This window comes from Corvus cornix, chromosome 28 (assembly GCF_000738735.6).
Source record: "Corvus cornix cornix isolate S_Up_H32 chromosome 28, ASM73873v5, whole genome shotgun sequence".
Taxonomy (NCBI): domain Eukaryota; kingdom Metazoa; phylum Chordata; class Aves; order Passeriformes; family Corvidae; genus Corvus; species Corvus cornix.
In genome coordinates, this window is record NC_046356.1 from 643197 (window position 1) to 651992 (window position 8796).

The window sequence follows — 8796 nt, forward strand, 5'->3', positions numbered from 1 at the left end:
GCTGAGAAGCTACGCTGGCCATCACCACTCAGGAGCAAAATATTAGCATTTATGATGTTGCAGAGCATTAGCTTATAAAATGTCAGACATTAAGAACAAAAATAGAGGACAGAGAAAATTATGCTGCTATTTGTATAATGATAGTGATTCACCTGTGCTCAGGATACAGCTGGCATGCAGTTCTGTTCCTCTTGTCTTCAAGACGTTTCTTCACAGAAGGGGTTGTCAAGCCCTGGCACAGGCTGTCCAGGACAGAGGTGGAGTCTGCATGCCTGGAAGTGTTCAAAAACTATGTGGATGTGAAACTTGAGGACATGGGTTAGTGGTGGGCATGGTGGTGGTGATGAGTAGATGGTTGGACTTAGTGGTCTTAGATGTCTTTTCCAACCTCAACAATTCTGTGATTCTTGGAGAGGATATGTAGGATGTGGGGAGGGCCTGGGGCTGGTGACAATAATAAAAAATATTTTTCATAATCAAAATCATAGCAGAGCTGCCATTGCAAGAATGACTGAGCGGGCTGGAACTCTTCAGCCCGGAGAGATGATTTAAAGCAGATACTGGATCTGAAGTGGCACAAAGCCGCTGAATATGAACTGATTGTTTGCTGTCTCTTCCTGCACTGCACGAGCTTGGGTTGCTAGTGAGGCTGTGAGGAGCTGGCTGCAACACAGATGGGGGAGGAGAGGATCCTGGGAATAGGCACTGTATCTGTGGGATGCTCAAGGATGTTGCGCCTACAGAAAGTCAAACGAGAAAAAAAGGCAGGCTGAGCAAGTACTTCAGAGATGTTTTGAGCTTTACCAAAGGACAAATTATGACAGGCTTGGGTTATTCTGGGGGCTGACAGTTGAAGCAGAGGGACTTGCAAGGGAGGATTCTGTGCTGCCTCTTTCCTCAGCATTCGCTTATAGGCATCATTGGAGAGAGGATATCCTGCTGGACAGACCAGAATGTGTGTCTTGGTTTGAAAGACAGGTGCCTGCCAAGGCAGGCAGGAACTTCCCTTGGAATACAAAATGTGACCTCCTTCCTTCCAAATTATTGTAACTTTGAAATTAAGGGGCTCTCAGGCAAAGATATGTGAAAAGGAGTAGGAGTTCTTTACTAGTGTATCTAGATATGTGCAAGGAATGAACAAACAGCAGCGGCAGCACCAACGAGCAGCAGCAGAGCCCCAGGCCCAGCCGCTCCCGGCTGCCGGCACCTTCCCCTCGGCGGCAGCTCCGCTCGCGGCCGCCAGGGGCGCTGGTGGCTCCCGGCCGGGCAGGGCGGGGGCGCTGATTGCCCCGCGCCTGCAGGGGGCGCTGTGGCGCGAGCGCGGCCGCCTCTCCACACGGCAATGGCGGCTGAGGCGGCGGCAGAGGGAGAGAAGGGGCTTTCCTTGACACACTCGCTGGGGTGGCCGGGCTCAGCGGCACTCGGAAGCTGAATGGGCTGCAGCAGGAACCTCGCAGCAGCAGGCTGGAACGGCAGAGGTGGGCACACGCGGGTGGCAAACAAAGTGTAGCAAAAACTCCAGAGCCATGCCAGGAGCCACAGGATATCTGGGTGGGCATGTGATGTTGAGTTAAAGTGTAGCCAAAAGGCCCGAAGCAGCAGCAGAAAGCAGCAGGACCGGGCAGCAGCAGGCGGGCTTCCACAAGCAGCTACTGCAAGCAGAGAGGAGATGCTGCCTCTGGGAGGGTGAGGGGGTCAGGGTCCCCTTCCCAGTGAGGTCAGGTGTTGGAAAGGTCCCAGTTCAACAGCTACTCTTGCGAGCAGAAGCTCACCCACAGTAAGGAGAAAGCAGTGCAGGACAGAACTCCACGGTGGCAGCGAATTCTCCCCCCAGCCGCAGCTCAACGGGCTCGCCTCCGGTCCTGACAGCGAGCGAGGAGCTGAGCCCAGCCCCTCACCCCCCAGCCAAAATCTCACGGTATCTGTGCACTTCCCAAGAGAAAGCCCCCCAGCTAAGGGACGGTAGCAAACTCCACCTTTCCCCCTCCTCCTCCTCCCAACACATCTTTTGTCTCTTGAGTATCATTAACCATCTCTCAGGCAACAAATGGGAGAAAATTCCCTGAGAGAAAAAAAGGAAAAATCCTAACCTCCAACAGTGTGCTTATTGCCAGGTAGTACCTCTGTGGCAGACTTCACACAGTCACTTTATCAGCATTGCATGATTTTCTCCTCCGTGTGGGCATTGCTGCGGTTTCCTGACTCCTGTGTCAGCCAGTCTTGTCTCCCTCTGTAGGCAGTGGAACGCAGTGGCCCCGGCGAGGTACCTGTCAGGCGTCTGTGGCTCCCGGGCCTCTGGGGACACACAGATGTTATTGGTGACTGATGTTTTCGGGCTGGTGGCCAACAGATGGTCAGGGTGCCAGGGCTGTGCTTTGCCCTGGCACTGCAGCCTGTGTGAAGCCTCTGGCTCCATGTCAGCTGTCAGGGTACCTGAGTCATAGAGCCACAGGATCTCCTGAGCTGGAAGGGACCCTCAGGGATCATCAGTGCAGCCCCTGGCCCTGCACAGACACCCCAACAACCCCAGCCTGGGCATCCCTGAGAGCGCTGTCCAAATGCTCCTGCAGCTCTGGCAGCCTCGGGGCCGGGCCCATTCCCTGGGGAGCCTGGGCAGTGCCAGCAGCCTCGGGGGAAGAACCTTTCCCTGAGCTCCATGCCCAGCCCTGACCCAGCTCCAGCCGTTCCCCTGGGCTCCTGTCCCTGTCCCAGAGCAGAGCTCAGCCCCTGCCCCTCCGCCTCCCCTCGGGAGGAGCTGCAGCCCCCAGGAGCCTCCCCTCAGTCTCCTCTGCTGCAGGCTGAACGAGCCAAGTGCCCTCAGCCGCTCCTCAGACCCTTCCCCAGCTCCGTGTCCCTCCTTTGGACACTCTCCAACAGCTTTGGACCCTTCTGATCTTGTGGTGCCCAGAGTGCCCCCAGCATTGGAGGTGAGGCTGCCCCAGTGCAGAGCAGAGCGGGACAATCCCCACCCTCGAGAGAAGTGACTAAAGGAGTTGTGTGTGGGATTGATGTCAGACCTCCGTTTTTGAGGGATGGGCTTTTTTCACTAATATGATGTGTTTCAGACCTTAATATCTCTAGGCACTGCCAGAGGTAATGAGTGATAATGAGTTAATGAATCAACTTTGACTCTCTACTAAATGTCTGAAGTGCTTCTAGACTTGAGCACCTCACCTGCTTCCTTTGAATGGTGAGATGATGTGTTTCCTTTTTATTGGTGTTCTAGCCCTCATTATTTCTAGAGAGTCAAAATTAACAAATCTTTTTTTTTTTTCCCCCATTGCAAAATTACCTATTTTGAATTGGTACCTGTCATGCTGGCAAGAACGTTGGATTGTGTAAGTTTTAATGAGGTTATCTTGCTTTAAAAGTTTGCAACGTAATGTAATCTTGGGTAGACTCAAGCTGGGAACCATTTGGAAATGGAATGGACCTCTTATGGGCATGAATTAAAACTACCTTCTTGCCCAGAGTTGCTGTCAGTGATTCCTGCTGTTTCCCTGCACCCCCAGCTGAACTCCCCTGGAATGAGCACAATTACCCTGTTCCTGCTCCAACCCATTCCCTTCTAACACCACAAAGATGTCCTTAGGTGTTTTTCTAGAAACAATTACGCAATATTTGAGGTAGAATAAGAAATTGAATTTATGAATTGTCTGCTGTCTGCCAAATAAAAACAACTATCTTTTACTACAGTCCGCTCTATTCCTCTTTTTTCTGTTTTTCTGTTGGACTTCTGTATACACAATAATTAGTTATGATCAACAAATATTGGTGAGCAGCTATGAAGAGCAAGCAGGACCACTGCTGCTGGAATCCAGCATCCATGGCTTCTGTATGTCTGTGTTTTATCTGAAAGTTCTCGCAGTACAGGTAGTTGGTTCTCAAATTAGACTCTGCAAACAACAACTTCCTTTGGTCGCGGAAGGGGATGAGCTTCCTGCCCAGAGGCTCTTTCTGAAGAAGCCTCTCTCTATGTAAAGAGAAAAATAATTTATTCAGTGTGAAATTACAACCTTCTTGCTCAAACATCTGCTTCTTGTCAGAAATTGAGTTCTCATAAATAGGTTGTGTTTAATGCACATTCTGCAGTAAATCTGCTGGACGGGACTTGGAGCAACCTGGTCTAGTGGAAGGTGACCCTGCCTGTGGCAGGGGGTGGAATTGGATGGGCTTTAAGGTCCCTTCCAATCCAAACCTTCCCATGATTCTATGATTCTGTGATAATTATGTCTCCAAACAGGATTTGAAGTACCTTGAATGCAATATTTTTCCATATCTATTTGTTGAAAGAATATGATGAGATGAACTGTGAACTATAAGTATTCTCCATTAATTTCTTGAAATTATGATAGAACAGGTGATATTCCTGTAGCACCAAATTTGGGAAGTTAAACTGTTACAGAATTAGCATTTCACCTTTTTAAGGTGCGATGTATTTTATCTTACTCCATCACTGATTTATTTTTGATGTAGGGCGGGCAGGAAGGGGAAGGTTTCAATAGGTACAGTCTTTGAGGGACTGTAAAAATGCCTTCCTCAACATATATATATTGAAACAATGAGATAATAAGCAGTATATTTGTAACTAAAACTGCTGTATTTGTCCTGCTGAGGAAGCAAGAAATGCTAAAAACTGGCTCACATTTCTCTTTTCCTCTAAGATTTATTTTTAGTAATGAGAAAAACTTTCTTGTCCAGGTAAAATGCAAATATTTCTATGATAAATTGTAGTTTTGTGGAATGATTATGTGCTATTTCAGAACTTAAAGTTATATATACTTTCTTTTTTCACCTGAATTCTTATGATTTTTGTTAAATAGCCTATTCTGTTTTAAGAAGAAGTGTATATTGATGCTCTAAACATCTCTTTCCTAACTTAATTTATATGAAAATGTGAGAACACATCTTCTGGGATGCCTTCAATCCAGCAGCTGGTTATTGATGAGTCCATTGATGCCTGAAACCAGGGCCAGCCACTCCCTTGGAGGGGTGTGTGGAGGGAGCTCAGCCGACTGAGAGACACAAAACTCGAGGGGGGATTTTCCCCTGACCTGTGTGACTGTCCCCATCTGCCACCTGAGTGACAGCCTGGTGGTCATGGTGGGACAAAAGAGATCTATTCCTCAAAGGGCTGTTTGTAAAGAGCTACAACATCTCACAAGTGCTTAACCCAGGAGTTACCACATCTAAAACTGCGCATTTTTCAGAGCAAGTACGTGATGTACCTGTAACTGCCTGGCCTCTTTGAACTTTGCTCTACGCTTGTTGTGGTGCTCAGTCTGTCCCTTACTGAAAACTTAAGTGACAAACAGATTGGGGCAAAAGGGTCTTTAGTTCTTCATACTTGGTGAGGTCAGTGCATCCAACCAAGTGCATGTGCCAACAATGCTGTCACCTGGATCTAAACCAGCTACCTCAGGTGTGCTCTGCAGGCAGCAATGAGCTGATCACATAGGTACATTTTGACACGGAGAATCATAGAATCCTGGGATATCCTGAGTGGGAAGGGACCCACTCAGTCCATGCCGCATGTAAGTCTTGCAGCCAAGATTGGACTGGTTGTATAAGAAGCCTAAAGTGAACAGGTTCTGTGTGAATTCTTGCAGTAGTGATGTCAGATGAAGTTAAAAAAATTCACAGAAAGTTCACAGCAACTTGACACCATGAGAACAGGGTGCAGAGCAATGGAGCCCCCAGGAACAGAACATCAGAATCCCTATTTTGTTGACAATTGTTCAAGCAGATTCATGCAGAAACTGTAATCGAGTGTAAGGTTAAATAATAACTTGGTGGTAGCTGACAGGATGAAAATACAGCCTGAAGTTACCTCAGATTATTATTATGCTAAAAAACAGCCTCTCAGGGAAATTTGTGTGAATGAGGGTGTAATGAGCTGGATCAAGACACCAGATGCACGTTAAGAGTTACATGATGGAAGTGTGAGTGACCAGTCACCTGTTTCTGTGTCATTTTTCTGTGTTACCTTTTTGTATACAAGCCTGTGCTTGTTTCCCAGGTGTGCCAGCACTGTGAGGGGCCTGGCACCCTGTTCTGCAGACTCAGTGTGTGGGTTGGCTCTTGCACACAGGGTGACAGAGCCCTGCTTTAGGGACACAGCAGTGTGAGGCAGTGAAGGAGAAACTCATCAAACCACCAGTGCTTGTGAGCTTTTTATACATTGCAGGTTTGAATGTGACTCCAAAGAGTGTTTTTTTGTTCTTAATCTGAGTGTTTCAGAAAATTATCCATTTATGTTGAGAGGACACAATGTTTAATAGAAAAACAGTACTTTCATTGAAAGGGAAATGAATATGTTGCCCTGTCGTACCAGGGGCACTTAGAATGACAAAAGTGCAACAAGAAAGGCGTTGTTCAGCAGGCAGGAAGCCGAGGAAACAGGAGCTCTGCAGGATGCAAACCACGTCAATGTGGGCTCTGTGATGTCTGCTCTGTGGCTCACAGGAGCAGGTGCGATGCGTATCCGGGGAGCCTCGGGAGGTGGGACACGTTTGTAGGGTTTTGAACACCACAGAGCCTGTTTACGTTTTAGAAGGATGTACATCAAGGAACAGCTCTTTCAGAAACATTTCTGAAATAAAAACTGTGATAGAAGTATATGCTTTAAGTCAGTTCACAGCAGTAAACGAGCTCTTGGGATAACCTGGTGTGATCTAAGTGGGTTGTTTAGCTTTGCCAAAAATTCTTAGCTTGAAGTTGTCATCTATGCTATGAAACTAAACCACTTCACAAAAGTTTTCTATCACATTTTTCTCAAAAGTCAGGCTGATGTTACAGTTAACAAGGAAATAATGTTATCACTTCAGAAAAACCCAACAACTTAAGCAGAGCACAATCAAACCTCAAGTGTTATTTCTTAAAATATTCCTGAAAATTATTTCACAATTGGTTTTGACTGTTGTCGTGGTTTGACACTGGTTAAAACACTAGGCAGCTGTGAAAACTGTTCACTCACTCTCCTCTGCTATAGTGAGGAGGAGAAAAAAACAAAGGGCTCATGCGTTGAGATAAAGATTGGGAGAAAATATTCTAAGGGCAAAACAGGCTCAAATTTAAAGGTATAAAGTAAATTTATTATTAACAGAGTCACAGGAGGATAATGAGAAGTAAAATAAGCCTTTAGAACACCTTTTTCTTCCCAGCCCCTCCCTCTTTCCACCGACAGCACAGGGAGATAGGGCGTGGGGAGGAAGGGGTGGTTCAGTCAGTTCGTTACCCGAGATCTTTTCCAGTTCGCTCAGGGAGAGGAGTCTCTTTTTTCTGTTATGCCATAAGCCCCTCCCATGGGCAAAACGGTTTTCCCAGAAGCGCTGTGATGTTGGTCACTGGTTCACGGGGTGCCGTTTTTTAAGGATAGGATGCTCTAGTTTGGAAGCAAGGGCCCTCTTTCTCTATTTTTGGAAGTAGGGGCCCTCTCTCTTTCTTCGGGTCTCCAGCTGGATTGCAGCTTTTTCTGGCCCCCACTCGCTCCAGCGTGGGCACCTTTTCTACGGGCTGTGAGTGGATTTCTGCACTCCCCATGGACTTCATGCATTACAGGGGGATAGTTTGTTTTACTATAGTCCTCATCACAGCCTGTAGATTAATTTCGCCTCCGGCATTTGGAGCACCTCTTCCCCTTCTTTCTTTTCACTGACCTTGGTGCCGCCATGTTGTCTTTCTCCACAAGTTCTCACTTCCTTTTCTTTCTCCGACTAGAAGAAAAATTGCTGCTCTTAGGTATCATTGTCAATAAGTTTCACTAATTCAAAGATTCTTGCAGCATCTTGCAGCACGAAGAAGCTGATCTCGTCTAGGTTCTGCGTCGGGGAATCGCTCACCATGTTTCTGCTGCTGGCCACACGGCCCGACTGCCACTGTGCGGGCAGTCATGGCTGCATGCTGCATTCAGCGCCTCTCTTCATGCGGAGCGCCGAAAAGGAGAAGCCTCTGCTGCCGTCCCTTCTGTCCGCAGCACGGCTGGCTAAGGGGCGGCCAGGCAGACAAAGCTCGCCGCAGGCCACACTGAGATGGCGGTGGCCATGGTGGCCACCTGGCTGCAGGCGGCACCAGGATCGCCCCCAGTGGCAGCACCTCGCAGCCCCTTGGAAAAAACTGCCCTTGTGCTGTTTTGATTTCTTTCTTAAATATGTCATCACAGAGGCATTACCAACCTCTCTAATTGGGCCAGCAGCATGTCCATCTTCAAAGCCATCAGAGGTTGGCTCTGTCCATTATGGTGGAAGCTTCCAGCAGCTTCTCACAGAAGCCACTTCTGTGGCTCCCCCTGCTACCAAAAACCAGGCTGTGCTACGTCAGCACAACTGTTCGAGTCGATGTCTCTAAAAACCTTTTGCTCCAAGTGTTCACTCATCTTTGGACATTGTACTTCATGTCTTCTCTGAGTTCTGGCTTTGAAAATGTCTGAGCACAAGAATTGTCAAATTTTTCATGTGGCCTGGAAAGAAGATCATGCACATGATCACAGTGTGGTCATTCAGAGCTGTCTTGACTGGAGTTTTTTCCAACATCTACTTCTATCCCAGAGTACTTAAGAGGAGGGTACCAGTACTTAGTCCTCACTCTTAGAGAGGCTATGACTTAGAGGTCTGTTTGTCTGTGGGACCAGCCAAGCATCTGAAGTTACTCAGCAGTTACTGTTCTTTGCTGAGCCTGGAAATGTGGCATGAATAGAAGTTTAGCAGCAGCTGATCCTGAGAAGAGCACAGAGAAGGGATGCTAAGGGTGGAGGGATGCTAAGGGTGGAGAAAGTGGTGTGAGCTATAACCTATTCAG